This window comes from Chrysochloris asiatica, unplaced genomic scaffold, assembly GCF_000296735.1.
Source record: "Chrysochloris asiatica unplaced genomic scaffold, ChrAsi1.0 scaffold00004, whole genome shotgun sequence".
Taxonomy (NCBI): domain Eukaryota; kingdom Metazoa; phylum Chordata; class Mammalia; order Afrosoricida; family Chrysochloridae; genus Chrysochloris; species Chrysochloris asiatica.
Window position 1 is genome coordinate 28,845,737 of NW_006408522.1, and position 25,019 is coordinate 28,870,755.

Sequence of the window (25,019 nt, forward strand, 5' to 3'; positions counted from 1 at the left end):
AGGGTCAACAAAAAAAAAAAAAAAGAGGAAGATTCTCAACAAAACAGATTGACATAGAGGTTGCCACAATGGGCTCAAATGTAACAGTTGTGACAGGATGAACAATGGTTGGTTTTGTTGGTTACACAGAGAGTCCTGGTAGCACTGTGGATTATGAGCTGGGTTGCTAACTGCAAGGTCAGTAGTTTAAATTTACCAGTTGCTCCTTGTGAGAAAAGATGAAGCTTTCTGCTCCCTTAAAGATTGACAACTTTGGAAACGCTATGCAGGGTCACTGTGAGTAGGAACCAACTTTACAGTGCATCATCACCACCACCAGAATCTATGAGTTGAGTCAACTCTTTATCTGTGAGGAAATATCATCTACTGATAACTTTATTAGTTATGCCTGCATACATTAACTCCAGTCCATTTTATCTTCACAACATTTTTGTATGTTGTGGAGAGAAAGTAGACATAAAGACTATTATATCTCAGTTATTTATATAACAAAGCCAAAACTCAGTGGGATCAAACAGATTTCTTAAAACACATGAAATTCAAATGTGAGTTCTTACCAACTTAGAAGCTTTTTTGTGGGCTGAAGGTTGACATTTTGTATTCTAAAATGCAAAGTGGCTATGAAGATAGACACCAGAAAACCAATTAAGATACTGATTCTTCATGTAGTCCTATTTGCATAAATCGTTGGCCTTATAGATTGATGGCAGAAAACTACAAAGCACACCATCTGCACAGTTCTTTTGGAAAGTAGTCTTGCATCATTACTTTGGAAGAATTTCTTTGAGAGGACTCAGTGAATAAATACTATCTTCACATCTCAGTTCAGATCTCTTTGTGTTCATCTGAGTTCTTAGAGAAGGAGATGTCAAGACAGAATAGATTTATAAAGAGTTATTGGAAGAAACACCTGGATAGAGAAGAAATGAGCAAGAGACAGCAGGGAAAACCTTTAGATGGCAATGCAGATTTCACATTTGGGAAAAGAGGTAAGGTAAAGAGTTGAGTAGGAAGAACTTCTGATTGCAGTACTTTGTTGAAAAAGTTAAGTTGTAAACAGGCTGGTGGAGAATTCTCTATCAAAGACTAGCTGTGAGATGAGTTCTGCATTAGGTAGAAACCATCCATGATTCCACCATGCTCAGCCATTGACAGGGAACAGCTCAGGGATAGCTGGCCCAGTTGCCAATGGCTCTAGAACTGAAGGTGCAGCTGACAGAGGTTGTTACCCATTAGATTGTGTCTCCAGATATATATGTTAAAACCCTAACTCCTTCATCTGGGAAGGAGACCCTACTTGGAAATAAGGTTTTTTAATGTTAAGGAAGACATACCAGAGTTGGGTGGACCCTGAACCTAATCCCATCTGAGTTGTTGTGTGCAGTGGAATTGGTTCTAACCTACGACTACCCTACAAAGGCTTTCTGAGGAGCAGTTGGTGGTTTGACTTCTGACAATGTGGTTAGTGACCCAGTGCTTATCCTACAGCACCACACCGGGATCTACTGTCATCTGAGTAATGTTTTATAAAAAGAGCAGGATAGACACAGTGAGACACACACACAGACAGAGACAGGAAGGCACCATGTAAAGACAGAGGTGGACACACCTACAAGCCCAGGAACATCAAGGATTGCCAGAAGCTACTGGGAGTCCTGGTGTGGTGTGGTGGGTTAATGCGCCAGACTGCAAAGTCATTTGAGCTGCAAGGTCGGTGGTTCAAGCTCACGAGCTGCTCCTCAGAAACCCTATACAGGGTCGTTATGGGTCAGAACCAACTCGACAGCCCTTCACAACAACTGGAAGCTGAAAGAAACAAAAACAGAGTCACCTCTAAGTGAACATCCTAAACTTGGACTTCAAAACTACAAAAAAATAAATTGCTGTTCTTTAAAGCCACCCACTTGTCATATTTGTGTTACAGCTCACCGAGACAGAGGCTATCTGTCTATGCGCTGTGTAACAGGTCCTCAGAGGCACCCCTGCTCTGCCACATTCTCTTTGCTCTTTCTATTCAATGGATTTCTTGCCCTTCCATTCTTAAAATAAAATGAATTGTCAATGGCAATGCAGTAATCTACTTGCATACATAATGTATCCCTAACACACACACAAGTTAAAAAATAAGTTTAAAAACAATAGATGTATTTATTATGAAGGATATATTCTCAGAGAACTAAGAATAGTGGAATAATTTGATGAAATCCTTACTGATTCTTCTTTCTTAAGAGAAAATACACAATGGTATATTTTCAACCTTCCATACACGCTCTTTAATTTTGTGTTTCCTTAACAACCAATCACATTCAACTACCTTTGTTAATTTAGCCTGATCAAGACTAAAGACTCACTGTTTTTAGTACAGTTCTGAAGATTGTCATCTTTGCCTTAATTTAATAGTTGTTTCCTTTTTTTTTTTTTTTTTTTAGGACTGCATTTCTTACCTCCATAATGAACACTTTAATTTTTACAGTTCCTATTAATTCTCATAAAATTATATGTGTGAAAAGCAATAATATATTCAAATAACTACAAAAACACAGTGCTACCAAGAAATGTAGTATTAGTACCAAAATTTAACTGCTGCCTGGCAGGCAGCCCCACCATGAGATTCTTAAAATGTTTATTCAGTGATGGATGAACACAAAGTCTGCATTTAGAACTTGAAATGCATTAAGGAACATTTCTGATCATATGCAATTGTTTGTCCTTGGTCTGGCTATGCTACAAGCAGAGTTTCAGACTGAGATTTGTATACAATTTATTTAGAAGGTTCTCAAAGGAAGTGGAGGAAGTAGATAGAAGAGAGGGCAAGTTAAGTAAAGATGTGATTTTAGTTGACAATCAACTTTAGCCTGATGCCAGCAGGGTTTTCTGTAACATAAATGTTTGTGTTGTAGAGGCTATCCTGCTTGGTGGCAAGGTAGTGACCATTTGTTACCCCTACCTCCCACTTACCAGGAGCTCTGGTAGCGTAGTGGTTATGAATTGGGCTGCGAACCACAAGGTCAGCAGTTCGAAACTACCAGCTTTTCCCAGGGAGAAAGATGAGGCATTCTGCTCCCGTAAAGATTTATAGCCTCGGAAACCCTGTACAGGGTCACTATGAACCAACTCCATGGCACACAGCCACCACCACCAACACCGCCCACTTACACACACACTTATCCCACTCAGTTATTGATTCCAGGCTACCTCTGGGTGAGGCAGATCCAATACCCAAGTATGATATGCTAGAGAACATTATAGGTTTGAGTTGTGGGCAACAGATCCCATACTAACAATAAAATGGATAGTTAGAGGTAGGAGTGGGTACCAAGAGTGACTGTTCAACAGTGTTGGTCTAGGAAAGTCAGATCCAGGAAAATTCCTATATTGAAGGTTGACAGTTGCCTGAATGTGGAAAGAGAGAAATAGCACCATGCCAAACAGCTCTTCCACTTACTTGCTACATCTCTTCCTTAAACTCTTAGACATTGAATGTCTTATGCCTCTAATCTGAAAGACTTTCAGTTATATTTTTGGTCAGTTATCCAGAGTTACTGGGCTATTTTATTCATTCTTTTCATAACACACAATTCTAGGGCAAAAGAATAGTATTAAATACACACTTATTTCATACATGAAATTGCATGGTTAAGTGAAGTTACCAGATCAGGTTCTGAGTAAATTACAAAGCATGGAAAAGAGTCTCAGCTTATTAAGTGAAACAAAGTATTGAACTTAGTATTATCACCATATTTCCCAGAAGAATCATGTGGATTTACAACATTCACATGTGTGTTTGCAAAGATATCAAAGTAAGATAGTCTTTAGCCAAGCAGCTACTCAGCATTGAAATCAATAGCATAGAGAGAAAAATAGAAAAAATCAAAAGACCCTTTTTCTCTGCCAGAATTTTCCATTTCTCACGTAAGAAAGAAGAACTGGTAGAACCAATGGCTTTGGTCATAAGTTTAAGATGAATGTTTTCAGTAACATTGTGTCACTGAATCCCTACTTGTGTCTTTCTTTTTAAAATTTTTGAAATTTAAAAGGGTTATGAGGAAGCTACATTAAATTTTATTTTTGAAGTCAGGAAACTTCCATTTCAACTCCTTCAAATGATAGATTCAGGCCCTGACCACCTCATGAGTTTTTCATGTGAGAAGAGCCTAGTTTTAGGACCAAGTTAGTGATAAAGTAAATTGATCTATTAACTGCACCCTGAGGAAATTCCTACAGAGCTATCATGCTCTGGGCTGCCTAAGTGTCTCATTTGTACCTAAAAACAGGAAGTGTCATTTTTTCCCTATTCAAGATGTCACCAGCCCAATTTTCATCTGCTAAGGATCACAGATATTAAGCTCTGAAGATGCTCGCACTTGTGGCCAAGTCCAATGTGATTAAAATGCCTCAGCACTTTGAGGACTGGTGCCCTTCCATCACTTCGCATCTCCAGCTGCTTCCCTGTCTGATTCTCCTTCTGTCTCTCATTAGGATCTATCATTATCCATTTTAAGGTCTGTATAAGTCATGTGAACCAAGGAAAATTGAAAGCCCTAGGAAAAGACATTTCTATAGATGCGTGCCACTGACAAAGAGCTGGAAACATTGGTCTAGTTCCATTTATGTTTCCAAAATTATAAATATATTATTTTATCTATGGCTTCCTTCTGTTCATTCACTAGTGTGTTCGTGCTTTCTTGTGCGCTCTCTCACACTTTCTCTCTTTCTCACACATCAATTATTGACTAGGTGTGCCAGCTGAGGTTTAGTTTAAGTGCCTTTAAGCTTCTTAAGTAAAAGTAAGGCGAGGGAAGATCCTTCAATTAAGGTTTAAAAGAACTTGTCCGTATTTCGAGAGACAATTTTAGAGATCATACATTGAATATCTCTGACACTTAGGTCTCACAACTGATGTGCTGCAAAGAATTAGCTGAATTGCTCTAATACAGAGTTCCCTGCTGTTCTTCAGTGTACCCCATATTTATTGCACCACAACTAACAAAAGAAGTTTACTCTACAGGTTTACTTTGGAAGAGAGTGGCTTCATAGTATGCCATCACTTTGAGGACGCCCCAACTCAAAAACATCTAAAACTGGGAACCACGACACTATAATCCAAGCAAAGTGTGTTTGGATTTTGAACATTTTTTCTACACTAAATTCTTTATGGAGAGAGAGTTGTCCTTCCCCCATTAACATAAATTCACTGCCTTCTAAAGTTCCTACCTAATCTCTCAAATTGCTGTTATCAATTTGATCCCATATATAGAAAAGAAAGAATTATAAATATGACAGTTTTTTGAAATCTGACTCACACCCCTTTTCTGGAGGGGTTTAGCTATTTTAGATTACCTCTTTGAGATGATCTATACCTGATAGGTAAGTAACTCAGGTGTTCGTCTTAATTAAAATTAGTATATGAACCCATCAATTCTGTAACGTGAGGAAAGGACAGTGAATGGCCTCTGCTTTTAGAGACTGAAGAGCCTGGTATATGACCTTCAAAATGTTTGTGGAAATATTCCATTATCTTTTTAGTCTAACTTTCCACTACTTTTGGAAGTCCCCTTGTCTCAGAAACCCTATACAGGGTCATTATAAACTGATGGCACTTAACAACTATATATATATATATATATATATATATACTCAGAAACCCTATACAGGGTCATTATAAACTGATGGCACTTAACAACTATATATATATATATATATATATATATATATACAATTTAAATAACAATTTATTCTTAGGTACCTCATCAACACAATGAAGTGCTCTGAAGTTATCATCCTTTGCAATGTTATCCATAATTTGTTATTATACACACAATACTCTGTACTCTCTACTTTCAGCCAGGATCCATCTGATGTCAGTAATGATACCCTCTTTCCTAATCTTCTTCTGAAGCTGACTTGAATTTCTGATAATTCCCTGTACTACTGCAACTGTTTTTTTTTTTTTTTAACTATCTTCAGCAAAATTTTACTTGCATGTAATATTAACCATATTCTTAGATGATTTCCACATTCCATTGGGTCACTTTTGAGGGCAGTGGGCACAAGGATGGATCTCTTTCGATTTGTTAGCCAGTTTACTGACTTCCAATTTACTTGGCAGAGATGAATGAATACGTTCAGCACTGCATCAATTTGCTGCATCAATTTGTTTTCTGTCAATTGTTGGAGACTTGCTTTCATCAATGTCTTCAGTGCTGCTTTGATTAATTACTTCAAAACCAGTTCTTGATCATATGATACCTCATGATATGACTGAACATTGGTCAGTTCTATTTGGTACAGTTGTTGTTAGGTGACCTTGTTTAGTCCTTCCATATTCTTTTAATGCTTCCTGTATCGTTCTATGTTTTTCCAGTAGAATCCTTCAATATTGCACCCCAAGTCTTCAATTGTTTCTTTATTTTTTCCAGCTTGAGAAATGCTAAGTGTGTTCTTTCCTTGTAGTTTTCCAACTCAAGGTCTTAGCATTATAATCACCAGTGATTATCAATGTATTTTTATTACATGTTTGATCAATTTCAGACTGAAGAAGTTGATAAAATTACTGGCCTGCAAACCGTGAGGTTGGCGTTTGAGCCCACTGTCTGCTCTGTGAGAGAAAAATGTATAGACTCCTGATTTTAATAAATATTTTATTTATTTTGTTGTTGTTGAGAATATACACAAAGAACACACACCCATTTCCGTTTATATAAGTACCATTTATTGACATTGATTTCTTACTGGAATTGTGCAACAATTCTCCCCCTCCTTTAATGAGTTTTTCCTTCACCAATAATATAAATTTACTGCCCATTAAGGTTCCTACAAGGAGCTCTGGTAGTGTAGTGGTTACGAGTCGGGCTGCTAATCTCAAGGTCAGTAGTTCAAAACTACCAGCCATTCCAGGGGAGAAAGATGAGATTTTCTGCTCTCATAAAGATATAAAGTCTTGAAAACCCTGTACAAGGCCGCTATGAGTCAGAACCAACTCCACGGCACACTACCACCACCACTAAGGTTCCTAATCAATCTTTCAAGTTCCCATTATCAATTTGATCCTATATAGATAGTTCTTAAGTAAGCATAATGGTCAAGGCAGATTATATTACTAGTTAAACTCAACTACTGTTTGGAGTCCTGGTGTGGCGCGGTGGGTTAAGGCGCCAACCTGCAAAGCCTTTTGAACTGCAAGGTCAGCAGTTCAAGCTCACCAGCTGCTCCTTGGAAACCCTACACAGGGTCCCTGTGGGTTGAAATGGACTCAACGGCACTTAACAGCAACAACAACTGGTAGGTTTTAAGAAGACTTCAGGGAAAGCTTTGATTTAAGGTTTAAATATTATTTCAGGGCTATAGTTTCAGGGGTTCATTCAATCTTCCTGGTTCCAGGAGTTCACCCAAATTCTGTTCTACATTTCCTCCATGTTTGATCAATATTCCTCTTTAGAATCTTTGATCAAAATGTTGACTGATGGTAGCCAGACACCAGCCAGTTCTGGTCTCCCGGCAAAGGAGGCAGTTGTTCAGGGAGGTAATTAGTACACATTCCATAATCTCCTCCTCTTCCTCACTTTCCTTCCTCTCATGCTCCATGTTAATATGTTGTTGTTAAGTGCCATTGAGTCAGTTCTAACCCATAGTGACCCTGTATAGGGTTTCCAAGGAGTAGCTGGTGGGTTTGACCTGCAGACCTTTAAGGTCAGCAGTCCTGGGCTGATCCTACAGCACTACACCAGGCTAAAAGAGACCAGCTGTTGTGCTTTGGATGACAGTTTGCAAGATTGTTAAGACCACACGCACTATCTAATGAAACAGGAGGTAGAACCGAACACTAAACATGCTATTAGACAATTAACTGGAAAGTTCCATGAAAGCATGTCCTTATACTTCCAAATCAAGAAAACAAATCCCAGAAAGTTTTGTGTAGTACATACGTACGTAGCTTCAGATACTAATCTTTTGTTGTTGTTGTTATTGTAAATATATCTATCAAACAATTTTTGCTGCTTCAACTTTTTACAACATATTTCCAATTACAATAATTGAATGTGCAATGTACCCTTAATCAATGTAATATTCCCCTCATTTTTCACTCTGCCCTTCCCCTCTGTCCTGCCTGTGTAACCACTGATAAACTTTGTTCTATGTATATATGCTTTTCCTTGTCTTTTTATAAGTTATTGTTAAATGCCATCGAGTCAGTTCTGACTCACCGAGATACAGGGTTTCTGAGATTTTATATCATCACTGGAGTAAAAAACCTCATCTTTCTCCTGCGGACTGCTGGTGAGCTCTAACTGCGGATATTGTGGCTCAGAGTCTAGGGCTTATCGTATGAAGCCAACATGCCCCATCTTTTTATATAAATGTGGTTATCAAATATGCATATTTGTCCTTTTATGATCAACGTATTTCACTCAGCATAATGTATTCCAACTTTATTCATACTGTTGCTGGTGTCATTATTGGTAAGTATCATGGAGTCATTTCCAATTCATAGTGAATCTGTACTGGGTTTCTGAGGAACTGCTGGTGGCTTTGAACTGCCAACCTTATGGTTCATAATCCAGTGCTTAACCTACAATGCCACACAGGAGTCTATTCATACTGTTGTCAAGTGCCATCAACTCAGTTCTGACTCATAGTGACCTGAAAGCCTCATTGTTCTTTCACAGAGCGGCTGATGGGCTCGAACCAATGATCTTGTGGTTCACAGTCCAGTATTTATCTATGGAGCCGCTGCAAGACTTCATTTTTGCTACTAGCAGAACAGTGTTTCATTTCATATGTGCGCACCACATTTTATTTATCTGGTAATTTGTTGATGGACTTTTAGGTTGTTCTCAACTTTTGGCTACTGTGAATAGTGAGGCAATGTACATGCCACTGTTTGAATCTCTGCTTTCAAGCCATTTGGCATATACCTAAGACTGGAGCTGCTGGATCCTATGGTAGTTCTAAATCTAGTTATTTAAGTTACTGCCACACTGTTTTTCACAACGATTGTGGCGTTGTCGGTTAATGCACTGGACTGCAAAGTCCAGGTCGGCGCTTCAAGCTCACCAGCCACTCCTTGGAAACCCTATGGAGGGTTACCATAGGTCGGATCCACTCGATGGCACTTAACCACAACAACATACTATTTTACAGTCTCACTAGCAATGGAAAAGGGTTATAATTTCCCCACATCCTCACCAACATTTGTTATTTTCTGGTTTGTTTTTTCTCTGATCTTAGTCAGTTTGGTGAGAGGGAAATGTTATCTCATTGTGGTTTGGATTTGTGTACCTGATGACTAATGGTACTGGGCATCTTTTCATGTGTTTGGTGGCCATTTGTATCTTCTCTTTGGTGAAGTGTCTATTCAATTCCTTTGTCTATTTTATGATTGGGTTGTTTGTTGTTAATGTTATTTATATATATATTGGTTATTAGATTATTGTTAGAGATATAGTTCCCTTTCCCTCATATGTTTAATAAACAAGAAAGGAAATGTTGTTTTAAAATAACTTCTGGCATGAGCCACATTGCTATAGTTATGTTACAAAATTATTTTTGCATTGAAGTGTGGAATCTTTAGAGAAGAGAACCTTCCCATTCCTGCTCCCCAGCTGGAGCCTGAATATCACACAGAAAAACAGTATGGCGTTCAGTCTCCAAACCATTAATCTTTTGCTTATACCTCAATTATTCCCATGATTTTATAACTACCATCCAAGTGAACAGAAACAGACGTGGCCAGGAAACTAGGTGGGCACTGGCAAGTTCCAAAAACAAAGGATGATAAGTGAAAATATCTGAAGATGATACTTCTGCTCTGTTACTTGGGAGGTAACAATCTCAAAGAGAAACTGACATATAACACTTTTCTTTTATGTCACTATCCCTGAACTCTTTAGAATTGTCTCCATTTCATAAACAGGACATGAAATAACACCTACTGCATTTTCTTCAACTTGCAGCAATTTAGAAATGAGATATTAAAATATGAGAATCATATGGTTTTCTAATGCAGTTGCCTCATGTAGAAGATTGAAATAATCAGAAATAATCAGTGCTAATCCATTTCTTCTTCAATCTAACATTCTGACTCAGCTGTCCCATTTCTTTTTTACCCCTTCCAAATCAAAATCACATGTACACACATACAAAACCATTTTTACCTTGAATAACATAAACAACAATCACCACCGATCGTTATTACAGAAGATTAGCAGTACCATTAAGGGAAAGGATCTGCACTGCACTTTTATTCATCAAGCAGCATTTATGTGAAGAAAATTTAGATGGATAATTCCACAGTCTGGAAATAATAAAGAATAAGCTTACAGAGACTGTGCTTCAGAATAGGTAGAAGCCTGTTTTCTTGGTTACCACCACACTGCTCCTGTGTGAGGAGGCGTCTAGACTAACCCCCTGAGAGGAATTGCCATTTAGAAGCTGTGTGTTTTCCTGCATCTTTATGTACATGATCTTGTATCTTCCTGCCTCTCCTCTTGGAGCCGCACATGAGGACTGACAATTGTCTTTTCAGGAAGCATGCAGGGATGTTGAAGTTATGAAGATTCTTCTCGTTGCTATTAATGATGTCCAGGTTCTTATTCTTTTGTCCAACTCAGTCTTTTCATCGGCCACACAGATTTCTAGGTTTCAGACTCTTTATTTGGATTAGATTGCTTTATCACATGATATTTGCATATTGCTGGTCCTAGTATGTTTGTATGTTAAAGACTAATTTTCCTGATTCTTCATCCTGTTGTGGCACTGTAGGGTCAGCCCTAACTGGGGACCACAAGGTTGGCAGTTCAAACCCACTAGATGCTCCTCAGAAACCCTATACGAAGTCTTTATGAGTAGGAACTGACTGTATGGCACTTAACAACAACCACAAGCCTCACACACAGCACTTTAAATATGAAAATGGAAAATAAAAGTGTAAAAGTGGGAACTTTTGGGGAGTAGGAAAAACTATGCTGAAGAAGGGATTACAGTTTTGAAATTGAATAACTAGATTAGTGATTATACTGGTGAAAGTAAAAGGACAGAAGGAGTAAGATTAAAGGGAAATGCTGGCAAATTCTGCCTGGATGCTGATATGCACCATGCTGAGGGAAAATGTTGTTGTTGTTATTTACTGTGGAGTCAGTTCCGACTCATAGTGACCCTGTACAGGGTTTCTGAGGCTGTAAATCTTTACAGGAGCAGAACGTCTCATCTTTCACCCATGGAACAGCTGGTAGTTTTGAACTGCTGACCGTGAGATCAGCAGCCTGATTCATAACCACTACACTACCAGAGCTCCTTAATAGACAATGTGTATGTGAGCTTAAACAAGCTGGAGACAGACCAGGAGTCAGTTACATGAAAGTTATGGTTAAAGCTATAAGAAAGAATGATATTTCTAAGTGACAATTATAGAGACCAAAGAAAGACTGCACACATAATCTTGACAATGGCTATATATGGGATATGAAAAGGAAAAGGAAAATAAGACAATAAAAAAGCAGAGAAGGAATAGTCCAAGGTGGCAAACCAAATCTTACGCCAATTGGCTGATTGGCGAATACATTAGTCCACTCTTTTATTCATTTAACAAATTTTGAAATTATATGTCAACCAGCGAATGAAACAAATTAGACGCAGTACTAGCCTCTGGAGTATGCAGTTTAATTGTATTGACAAGTATTAGTAAAATAATCTAATCAGCATAACAAAAGTTACACCTGTGACAAGTGCACTGTAGGAAAGAAATGGAGATCTCTGAGAGTGTTTAATAGGAGCAATTAACCAGGTCAAAGAGTGTAGGGAAGATTGCTCTGTGGTTGTTGTTAAGTGCCATTGAGTAGGTTCCAACTCAGTGACCCTATGAGTATAGGGTTTCCAAGGAGCCACTGGTGAGCTTGAACCTCTGACCTTGTGGTTCAAACTGGTCTTACAGTCTGGCACATTAACACACTGCACCATATAAATACATGAAGATAAAGTGAGAATTGTTACTTTTGTTAAAATGAGCTGGGGAAACATGTAGACCATTCCACTTACCCTATGACCATTGGTAAGAATGGAATTGTAAATGAATCTATGGAAAACTGGCATAGCTAGAGCTCAGGAAGCAAAAGGACACCTGGTGGACATGGGACTGAAGCAGTCAGGAGGGGGACAGATTAGATCAGGCCAAGCCAGCCATGGTAGAAATGTTAGCCCTTATTTTAAGAGCAAAAGGATGGTGTTGAAAGATTTTAGGCAAGAGGAGACAAAATCAGACTTTTGTTTAGAAAGAAAACATCAAAATACAATATAAAAAATAATTAGGTTGAGGAAAGTGTGGGTGCAGGATCACATTAGCATCCATCTTAATAATCCAGGGTAAGCAGTGATAGAAGATAGGATTAAAGCAGTAGTCCCTGGGTGGCACAATCAGTTAAATGTTCCACTACCGCTAACAAAAATATTGTCAGTTCAAACTCACCTAGAGAGAAGAGAGGCTTAGGAGAAAAACTCATGATCCATTTCTGAAAATTCACCCATTGCCAAGCCTATAGATCAGTTTTACTCAGACACATGTGGGGCTGTCAAGAGTCATAACTGACTGGACAACAATGATATTTTGTTTTGTTTTTTCTTGATAGTACCGATGAAGAGAATGGACTGTAGAAATTTATCTTGTTATGGTGGCTGTGTGCTGTGGAGTAGGTTCCGACTCATAGCGACCCTGTACAGGGTTTCCAAGGCTATAAATCTTTATGGGAGCAGAAAGCCTCATCTTTCTCCTGTGGAACAGCTGGTAGAGTTGAACTGCTGACCTTGTGGTTCACAGCCTGATTCATAACTACTATAGGCTGTAAAGTCAAGAAAACAAAAGTCCTCACCACTGGACCAATAAACAACATTCTTATCAACGGAGAAAAGATTGAAGTTGTCAAGGACTTCATTCTTTTTGGATCAACTATCAACATTCACGGAAGCAGCAGACAAGAGATTATGGGAAAATCTGCTGCTTAGGGACTTTTTAAGGTGTTGAAGAGCAAAGATGTCGGCTTGAGGACTAGGGTGCGCCTGACCCAAGCCATGGTATTTTCAATAACCTCATAGGCATGCAAAAGCTGGACAGTGAATAAGGAAGACCGTAGAAGAATTGATGTCTTTGAGTTATGGTGTTGGAGGAGAATACTAAAAGTGCAATGGGCTGCCAAAAAAACCAATAAATCTGTTTTGGAAGAAATGCAGCCAGAGTGCTACTTGGAGGCCAAGATGGCTAAACTTCACCTCTCATACTTTGGAGAGATTGTCAGGAAGGAACAGTCGCTGGAGAAGGATATCATGCTTGGTAAGATGGAGGGTCGGAGAAAAAGAGGAGGACCCCCAATGAGATGGATCAGCCAGATGGCATCGTTGATGGCGTCAAGTGTGGCAGCAGTAGTGAGGTTGGTCCAGGATCGGACATTGTTTCGTCCTGCTGTGCATGGGGTCGCTATGAGTCGGTTCTGACTCGATGGCACCTGACAACAACAATAACATAGGCGGTAAAAATCAACAAATTTGGCTATAGACATAGAGTGATGGTTGTCTAGGAACACTTGAGGGACACTTGATCAGGGACAGGAAGTGTTTGAGGAAGTAAGGTGCATGTTGTTGTTGTTAAGTGCCATTGAGTTGGGTCTAACCCATAGTAACCCTGTACAGAGTTTCCGAGGAGCATCTGACGAGCTTGAACCACTGACCTTGCAGATCAAACCAACTTTGCAGTCAAGCGCATTACCCACAGCACTGCACTAGGACTCCTGGTTGCTAGTAGGAGTGATCAATTTAAAAATAATAATAAGAAGAAGAAAAAGCAATTGGATTTAGCAATTAGGGTGCTATTGATGATTTTGATAACAGTTTCAATGTCTGGTGGAAGTAGAAGCCAGACTATAATGACATAAAGGAAAATGAACTGGAAACAATGATATAGATATCTCTTAACTATATTAATTTATTTAGCAAAATTGTATTCAATTCTTACTATGAGCAAGATACCATCTTAGGAAAAATCGATGTATTCATATCCCATGATCTCTACAGTCTAAAACAGTAGTTAACATTTAGTAGGAAACACAAAAGCAGGAAAATAGCTTGCCCATGTTCACTTAGCTAGTCAGCGTAAGACTGACATAAAAACTCAAGCAGACCTCCACCAGAACTTAGAGTTTTACACGCTGTGCTCTGCTGGAACCCAGAAAAGAGACAGATACAAGGCCTATGTAATAATCGCTTTAGCAGAGTTTTGCACAGAGACTTAGAAAGATAGCAAGGAGACAGGGGCCTATGCTAGCTGATGGAACAATCAGGTGTTGTCCTAACACATTTGTATTAAGCAGACAGAAACTGGGAGGTCTAGTAGGATCAAAAGGCATTTAGTTTTGTTTTTTAGGGCAAAGGAGATTTGTAATTTGGCAAAGCTAAGCAGTGCAGAGCACTGTCTCTGGAGTGAAACAGATCTGCAGCATATTAGTTGTTGTTGTTGTTAAGTGCTGTCGAGTCGGTTCTGACCCATAGCGACCCTGTACAGGGTTTCCGAGGCTGTAAATCTTTACAGGAGCAGAAAGCCTCATCTTTCTCCTGAGGAACGGCTGGTAGTTTTGAACTGCTGACCTTGTGGTTCACAGCCCGATTTGTAACCACTACGCTACCAGAGCTCCTTATTAGTAGTGTGTACCTTTGTCCAACTTACTATAAATCCCAGAGGCTCAGGGTTTTGATCTGTAAAATGGATTAGTAATGGGATTTCACAGCACTGATGTGAAGATTAATATTTTGAGGACATTAAAATAAGAAAATAGACATAAGGCTCTTGGCTAACAATATTTACTCAGTAAAATTTAGTTCCTTTTTGTACCTTCTGTCCCCAGCATATTTTAATGGAAAGAGAAGGAGGGTAAGATAGTACAAATAAAAGAAGTTGATTAGTAGGCAAAAATCAGGAGGGAATGGAATCAAGGGAGAAGAAAAAATTCACATTGGTAGACGTAAAAACAACTTTTCTGACTGAGGAGAAATCAGGAACATTTGAGAGGCAGATGCTTCATACATGTTCTAGATCTGTCCTTTGTTTCTCTTGCCTATTCCCACAAAAAGAGAAGTGGGTATGTGCAAAAAAACCCCAAAAAACATGTCAATGTGGCTTTCTAGTTGTAGATCTAACTACTTTTTTTTTTTAAAGGCGAATCCCTTTATAACAACAGAATCTGGTTTACTTAGGAATCAAGCTATTAAATACATATACATACAATACTTAGTACTTGCACTGTGTGATTTTGTGAATGTAAGAATGTTGAAGGATTTCAATGTTATAAACTGAACATCTCACATAAAGATGAAAATTCTTCAGTCGTCTTTGGTATTTGCTTATTTTGCAGAGAAATTCTGAGTATAAGTAAAACCAAGCAGCATCAAAAGGAGGCTGAGAAGGAAGGAAAAGCTAGCGCTTCTTGCCCTGTGATCAGCACTATTCTTTGATCAATACAATCTGAACTTTTTATTCCTAGTACTGAAGATACAGTGTAGGTGCAGACTTAGTGGTGGAGCAAGAAGGCAACCTCTGTCTTCAAGCTTTGGGGCCAAGGTTCTTACTTCCTCAGTGGGCATCTAGCTATGGGGAATGACAGTAAGCCAGCCTTGTCTTCAAAGATATCATTAGGAAAAGGTAACAGAAAACTGACTATGGAAATCTCTTTTACTTTTTGATATATTTTTTAATTTGTGGGTTTGTCTTTTTTTTTTTTTTTTTTATGACCTTGGTTGAAAAAAGAAGCTCAGATTCCCTTTCCCTCCCCTTGTGTATCTTCAGAGTCTACAATTATAATCAATAAGCCAGTTTAAATAGGATTTTCTTAACTTACACATTTTGATGCAAAATCTTCAATTTGTAGTAAAGGATGGGTCCCATTTACTACTGTCCTAAACTGTTATGCAGTCGTTTAATCCATCAATTTAGTCTTCACAGTTCTCATGGCTGACAGAAAATTCGAGCCCAGGCGCCTCCAAAGGCTAAATTGTGAACTGGACACTTTGACTTCTCTACTCCTAGCAATCCCTTGTGTTCTTCCATAAACCACTCTTTTCCCCTTTTGGTCTATTCCTCCAAAACACTAGAATATTGCCACTCTTTCCCAAACCAAACCTCTCACATTACTGCTGCCACAAAAACAAAATTTGTCCGTGGTTAAATAGTGTTTTTGAGAATTTGGAAAACCAAACAACTATTTGAATACTAAAAGCCAATACCAGATTCTAAATTATGTTTCCACTCTGAGAAAACATTAAAACTAATGGAGTAAATAAAATTGCTATCTGATTTCTGGAAGAAATGCATTTCTCAGCTTTAAAGGAAAAAGAACAACCAGATGGAAAGAGGCTGACAGGTTCAAAGTATGTCTGAGGTACACTTGAAATGTAAAGCATCACTAAAATGAAAAACATTAAAACTGAATTGGAAATACTTGCATCAGGAATGCCAGAAAAATGTTGGTTGTCTGTGTGCAAGTGGTATTCAAATCTAAGAAGAAAACAAATAACAAAGAAAAACATTTCCATGTAAACATTGAACTAAACATGTGAACAGAGAATTCAAAGTAGAAAAAATACAAATAGAAAACAAATAATTGGATATAATAACAACAATATTGACAAAGTTCTCATATGACTTTTAAACATATACACAATTGGTAACAAGTACAACTTATTTTGGAAAAAGATGCAACAAAAACATATGCATGTCTTTTGACCCAGTAGTCTCACTTCTGGGAAATCATCCTAAAGAAATAATTCAACAGAAGCAAAAATCCAAATGCCTAAAAATGATTCTTGTGCTGCTATATAAAACATGAAAAGATAAATAACAACACAAACAGAAATTCAGAACAATAGAAAATTCAATAATGAAAGAATGGGTTATTAATTATAGAACATCAGCGGGAGATAATTTAAAGTGCCTTAAAACTGAAATTAAAAAGGCTATGAAACAGAATAGAAACAAATTCAAGCAAGCACACAGTACTTCATCAGTCTGTATTATTACTGCTTCCTCAGTGTGTGGAGTTGATTTTCAGGAAGGCAAGATGTAGCTGAACACCTGAATGGTTTTGTAGGCTAGCTGAGGAGCAAGGGTTGAGAAGACCTGAATGATCTGTACAAGAGAGGGAGCAGAGAACCAGCAGGACTTGGAATAGAATTGATGACGATGAGGGGATCAGATATAATTCTTTACGGGGACAGGATTACCAAGAACAAATTTCAAAGAATACAAATCTCTAATAAGCATTTTAAAATTGTTAACTATTGATATGAAGTGCAAACACACTCTGTCTTCTTGTCAAAATTGTCAGAAAAGTCTGTATTATCCCTAATGATGAGTGTGGGTAAAGTCCTCAGAGCTTTTCCACAGTTGGCTTAATGAGGAGTAGCTGAGTGTAATGTCTTTCAGACTTAATATCCACCCAATCTTGGATAACTGAAGTTTTTTTGTGCTTCAGCTTCCTCATCTATAAAACAGGAATAGTAGTAGGATCTACTTCTAAAGGGTTACCATGAGAATTGAATGGCTCATGCATTGAAAGTATTTAAAATAGTTGTTTTTGTTGTTAGGTGTCATTGAGTCAGCACCTACTCATAGCGTCCCTATGTACAACAGAATGAAACACTGTCTAGTCCCACACCAATCTCAAAATAATTGCTAAGCCTGAGGCCATTACTGCTGCACTGTGCTAATTCATCTTGTTGGAGTCTTCCTCTTTTTCTCCAATCCTCCACTTTACCAAACATGATGGCCTTCTCCAGGAACTGGAGATAATATGTCTGAAATATGAAAGGCAAAGTCTGGCCATCGTGGAGCACTCTGGCTATACTTCTTCCAACACAGGCTGGTCTGTTCTTTTGGCAGCCCATGGTACTTGTAATATTCTCCTCTAACACGATAACTCAAATGCATTGATTCTTATGTGGTCCTCCTTATTCATTCACTGTCCAAGTTTCACAGGCATATGAGGTTATTGAAAACACCGTGGCATGGGTCAAGTGCACCTTAGTTGCTTATAGATCTACTATAAGTTACCGCTCAGTTTGATAACTGACATCTTTGCTCTTCAACACTTTAAAAAGGTCTTGTATAGCAGATCTGCCTAATGCAATATGTCATTTGATTTCTTGAGTGTTGCTGCTTGATTCCAGAAAAATGAAGTCTTTGACAGCTTTGATCTTGTCTCCATTTATCATGATGTTATTTATTGCTCCATTGGGGAGGATTTTTATTTTCTTTACATTGAGAAGCAACCCATCTCGAAGGCAATGGCCTTTATGATCTTCATCATTAAGTTTTGTAAGTCCTTTTCACTTTTAGCAAGCAAAATTATATCACCTGCGTATCACAGGTTGTTAATAAGTCTTCCTCCAATTCTGGTGCCACATTTTTCATCATATAGTGCAGCTTCTCAGATTATCTGCTCCGCATACATATTGAATAAGGTATAGTACACACCTTGCCTAATTGCAAACCATTTGGTGTTTCCTTTTTCTGTTCTAACAACTACCTCTTGGTCTTTGTCCAGGTTCCTCATGACCACAATTAAGTGTTCTGGAATACTAATTCTCTGCAAGGTGATCCATAGCTTGTCATGATCCACACAAATGAAACTGTTTGTGTAGTCAATAAAGCACAGGTATCGTCTAGTTTCAGCCAAGGTCCATCTGATATCCGCAATGATATCCATCATTCCATGCCCCCTTCTGATTTGTGTTGTTTAAGGAGCTATGTAGAGGTGCAAAGATGACAAGGGGCTGACTATGATAGTTAAGCTTTGTGTCAACTGAGCAGGGCCAGGGTTCTCAGTTGTTTGCAGTTTGGATGTCATAATCCCCCATAATGAGATCTATATATAGATCTACTATAAGCTACCACTCAATTGAAAGGGAGTTTCCTTGGGGGTGTGGCATATTTCCAATATGTTGAACACTTGGACAATTGCTTTCTGCTAGGTCTGGATCCTGAAATTTGTCTAGTCATCGACCTTCTGTTTCTTTGGATTTGTGTCAATGGTCTGCTCTATTACCTGCCAATCATGGGAATCATCACCAATTGCCATTTTACTTGGCTGACCTGCCTGCTTGCCTGCTGGCTGACCTGCCTAGCTTGGTTCATCAGCCCTATTGCTACATGAGCCAGAAGTCTCCTGTTTGACATCTGATCCACAGACTTGGGACCCACCCATCTCTACAACTTCCAGCCATATCCTTGATATAAACCTTTCGTTATATATTCATATCTAAAATTTCCCTGGTTTTGCTTCTCTAGAAAATCCAGATTAAAACATTTAGTACCAGGATTTAGAAGACTTAATGCTACTACTTATGGCTCCCCATTGCCTTTGAGTTGATGCCAACTCATAGCAACCGAACAAGACAGACCAGAACTGCTCCTTAGGGTTTTTGAGACTATAAATCCTTAGTGGGGTAAATGGGGACAGAGAGCTTCATCTTTCTCCTACTGAGCCACTGATGGGTTTGAATTGCTGGGGCTATCATCCCATTGTCTAACTCTCTGTGCTATGAGGGTGTCTTAGAAGACAATACACTGAAGAAAAGGGGTAAAATAACTATAAGGTCATATGAACGTATGATTAAGATATCAATTTAGAGGGGGAAAAGCCTTAATTATTTTTACTCTTAAAAATTCTGAATATATGATTCATGTTAGACTTAATCTTTCAGCAATATCCCAACCTCACTTCCCTTGGTTTCTGAGCATCCAGAATGAGGCCAACTGAATAAGGGAGGTCAGCTAGCTAGTCACTTTTTCCATATGAGCATGTGGGTACCATCACCCTTGCTTCATCTTGTTACCCCTCTCCACAAAGAGTTTTCATGTAAATGAAACTTCCCTTGCTGACTGTAAGGTTTGTGGGACTTTTGTTGTAAAGTATCGTCTACTTTGTCCCGACTCATAGTTACACTATATGGGGTTTCTGAGAAGCAGTTAGTGAATTTGAACTGCAGACCTTGTGGTTTAAATTGACCTTGTGGTTCAGTGCATTATATCACAGTGCCACACCAGGCACACTGCAATTCCTACCAGTACCTCCTGATCCAATCTGATCTCAACTCTGCAAAGTTGGAACTACAGGCATACAAGGAGCCTTGAGGAATGGGACTGATTGCTCAGCTGGAAATGCATTGAGGAGAGAAAAAAAAGGAATGAACACATTAAATGCATTCTAGTCTGAGTTTTCTCTCACTGTGGAGAAGGTTCAGGGCTTGCTGGGTTTCCATAGCTTTGTATACACTAAATATTACCAGATTCAGCATGTTGCAACAGTTATTGTTTAGTACCCTTCCTCTTTTTATGCAGTAGGAAAGACTTGTCATTCTATACATCATTTACAGCTTACTACAGTGATCCTCAGAGTTAAAATTCTCTGTGTGTGGTGAATGAATACACAAGGAAGCAAGAGGGTTCTGTACTGTAGGGTTTTCCTCACCTAGCATTCCTAAGGAAAGTGTATTTGACACCAATACCAGGAATCATGCACTGAAAGAAATGCCAAGACAACTAACTGACAATTGCAGAATTCCTGCAGCTAAAAGCATATTCATACATGCTTTTTCCCTTACTGCTGATTTTCATTTAATATTTAAGGTTTTATATAGGGATTAAAAAAAAAATGAATTAACAACAGCAAAACCATTGCTTTCCATAAACAACAATGCTAGGCCGTATAACCAGAAATCAAGTATTGAATGTTCTCAGTCACTGAGAACTAAGCAAGACAAGAAGAAAATGCCAGGAGCCAAGGAACAGCTGTGAGGAAGCCACTACTATAAACCTGCCACTTACTCTACAGCGATCTCAGAGATCCACTCAGAGATCTATGGAATATAGAGTCACCACTATTGGATATTTGAATATTTCTTTTCCAGCTTCAAACAAATGAGAAACATTGATTTAAAAACAATGGACAGGAGGAAGAAAGGGAAAGAAAGAAAAGAGGGAAGACAGTACTAAAAGCAGGCACTCTGGGAGAAGTCTCCATTGAAGTTAGTCTGACCACAAGGGAGAAACCAAGGAAACTTAAAAGCAAAAAGGGAACAGCTTGAGGCCATTTACTGGCGAGGAAAGAAGTTCCTAAACCTCAGTAGTCTCTAAAGGCATTAATTTATGGAGCACAGCAAAGTCATTGATGTTCTGCATGTAGTGTCATTAAGGAAAGAGAGAAAAAAGCTATATTAAGTATATTCTGTTGTAGATAGGCAGAGGGGTATAAATTAAACTTGAGAGGAAAATTTAAAAGATGAAATGCTTGCATTTTAAAAGGTATTACGCTTGAAAGAGTTATATGTAAATTTCTTTTATGTAAAGCATTTCCTTTTTGTGATGATACAAAACATTATGAGGGGTTATTATTAATGTTAGTTGCATAAATATGTAATTATAGTCTCCTTCATTAAGAGCAGTGAATACATCACTGATCTGTATTATTAGTCTCTGCTGGTAGTGGGTAAGTGTGAAGAGAGGTCAGCTCACCCTGCAGTCCACGGTCTCCTTGCCCTGAGTTCTTTGTGGTTCTGGAAAGTTCACTGGATTAGATGAAGGAGACTTAAATCTCTCTGTTGTTGTTGTTGTTACGTGCTGTGGAGTTGGTTCTGACTCATGGTGGCCCTGTATAGGGTTTCCGAGGCTGTAAATCTTTACGGGAGCAGAAAGCCTCATCTTTCTCCCACGGAACAGCTGGTAGTTTCGAACTGTTGACCTTAAGGTTCACAGCCCAATTCATAACCACTATGCTACCAGAGCTCCTTAGGAATTAGTTTTTTGCTCTCCTGGTAAGTGATGCCTACAAATAGTCTATTATGTGCTTTCATACTATCAGAGAGTCCTACTGTTGCATTCACTCCTGATCCTGTGACGCTATGTCTGTCTATGAAGTAAGAGGATTTACTTAAACCTTTCGATTTCATTCTAGCCCTCATCAAGACATTGTCTGATCTTTGGTCCACACCTTACGTACAACTTCCTGAGAAGTAAAAACTAAAGAGTTAAAAGTTCTTCCTGAACCATAAACTCCCACTGACCTGGAGATGAGAGAGAGAAGAGGAAGGGCTCGTTGGTCCAAAGTTTGGTGAGACCTGGGGATCCCTGAGCCCATGGACAAGGAAAAAGACCAAGTTGAACCTGCATATGAGCAATTCATGGTCTATTCCACAGTCTGTCTCTGGCCTTGTTTTGCTTGATGATATTGAATTTTTGTATTGTCTTGTCCCACAGATATAGTCTATTTGATTCCTCTTTATTCCATCTGGTGAGGTTCATGTGTATTGTTGTTAGGTTCCAATGAGTTGGTACCAACTCATAGCGACCCTATGCACAACAAAATAAAACATGCCTGGTCCTGGGCCAACCTCATAATCATTGCTACGTTAGAGCCCACTGATGCTGCAACTGTGCTAATCCATCTCACTGGGGGTCTTCCTCTTTTGAAGCTGGTCGATTCAAACTGCTGAACTTGTGTATAGTAGGCATTTGTGTTGATGCAAAAGGGTATTCACAGTGAACAAATCTTGAAAAATTAAAAAAAAAAAAAAAGTTCTTCCTGAAAATCATATTCAGATTAGAGACACTAGAAGCCTGCTTGATCACAGGCATATTTTCAAAGGCTTATGGCCCAACAAAGGAGCTCTGGTAGCGTAGTGGTTACGAATTGGGCTGCAAACCACAAGGTCAGCAGTTTGAAACTACCAGCTGCTCCACAGGAGAAAGATGAGATGGTCTGCTCCCGTAAAGATTAACAGCCTCGGAAACCCTGTGCAGGGTCGCTATGAGTCGGAACGGACTCCATGGCACATAACAACAACAACAACAATGGCCCAACAAGGAGTTCTGGTGTGGTGCTGTGGGTTAATGCACTGTACTGCAAAGTTGGTTTGAATTGCAAGGTCAGTGGTTCAAGATCACCAGCTGCTCCTTGTAAACCCTACAACTATTGGATACGACTTGACGGCACTTAAGAACAACAATGGCCCAACAAGGAGTCCTAGTGTGGAATCATAGGATAGGCATTGGACTTGAAGGTAGATTTGAACTGCAATGTCCGTGGCTCAAACTCACAAGTCACTTCTCAGAAAACCTATAAAGGGTTGCTATGAGCTGGAACCGATGCAACAGCACTTAACAACAACAACAACAACAGGGCCCAACAAGGACTCCTGGTGTGGCACTGTAGGACCAGCACTGAGCCATGAACCACAAGCTCTGCAGTTCAAACCAACCAACTGTCTTTTGGGAACCCGATACAGGGTAGCTATGAATCAGAACTGAGTCTATGGCACTTAATAATGACAACAACATGGTCCAACAAAGGAGCTCTAGAGGTGCTGTAGGATAAGCGCTGGACTACTAACTGCAATACTGGTAGTTCAAACCCACCAGCAACTCCAAGAAAGATTTACAGTCTAAGACACCATACGCAAAGTTGTCACGAGCCAGAATCCACCTGATAGCAGTGGGTCTGGTTTGGGGGTGGTATGGTCCAATAAATGCAACACATGAGGTAGGTGGATTCTACAAGGGGATGGCAGGATTAACATATATTTTTAAAATATGAAGTTAATTGTGATTCATATCAAAACCCTGCACTGCATAATATTTTTGTCTTCTTAAAAGTTGTGCACATTTGTAGAAGAGAATAAAGTTTATCACAGTGAGTATATATATATATATATATATATATATATATATATATATACATATATATATATACACACACATACACATATACATATAAAGGAGCCCTGGTGGAGTAGTGGGTTAAGAATTGAACTGCTAACAGCAAATTTGGTGATTCAAATTCATAAACTACTCCTCTTCTCTCCCATAAAGAAGCACAGTGTTGGGAACCCTAAGAAGCAGCTCTGCTCTATGCTTACAGGATGGCAAGGAGTTGTAATTGGCTTGATGGCAGTGGGTGTTTGGGGGTTTTTTGATGGTTATAGGAATAGGATGGAAGTGTGGTGGATCCACACAATAGGCATTGGACTGCAAACCACAAGGTCCACTAGTCAAACCTGCTAGCTGAGATGCGGAACAAATATGAGGTTTTCTACTCCCTCAAAGATTTAAAGACTCAGAAATCCTATACAGGGTCGCTATAAGTCGAAACAAACTCGAAAACAATAACAATATATAGGCTATACTCATATATGTATTCAATTTGCTACATAAAAACAGGTTATAGGGTATATTATAAATATTTGCATGTTAATTTATTTTGCATACTATATTTTATAGATCTAGTATGCAAAGTATTTTATTCAGATTTGCCATGTCTCTTGTTGACAAAAATGAATCAATGGCTTCAATAATTTTTCCCTGAAATATTAAAACAGTGAGGAGAGCAGGATCACAAATAGAGTCTCCTCTCATTTTCCATGGCTGTAATTTTTAACCTGATTATTCAGGAACATCCATGAATCTGGGAGTTAACCTAAACACCCTCTTGATTTCGTGTTCCATAGTAAGTCAACACTTGCATTCTACCAATTTCAACTCAAATCAGTTTCTTCATTCTCCATTTTCCTTAGCTCTATTGTTGTGAAGTGCCGTCAAGTCGGTTCTGACTTATAGTGACCCTGTATTGGGTTTCCGAGAAGCAGCTGGTGAGCTTGAACTGCTGACTTTGCAGTTTGGTGCATTAATCCACAGCGTAACAACAGGACTCCACGTTGTTGTTGCTATTACGTGCCATCGAGTCGGTACCGACCCATAGAGACCTTATGCACAGCAGAACGAAACACTGCCCAATCCTGGGCCCACCTCACTACTGCTGTCACGCTTGAGTCCATCGATGCTGCCACTTGGCCAATCCATCTTGTTGGGGGTCTTCCTCTTTTTCTCTGACCCTCCACCTTACCAAACATAATATCCTTCTCCAGTGATTGGTCCCTCCTGACAATATCTCTGAAGTATGAGAGACGAAGTTTGGCCATCTTGGCCTTCAGGGAGC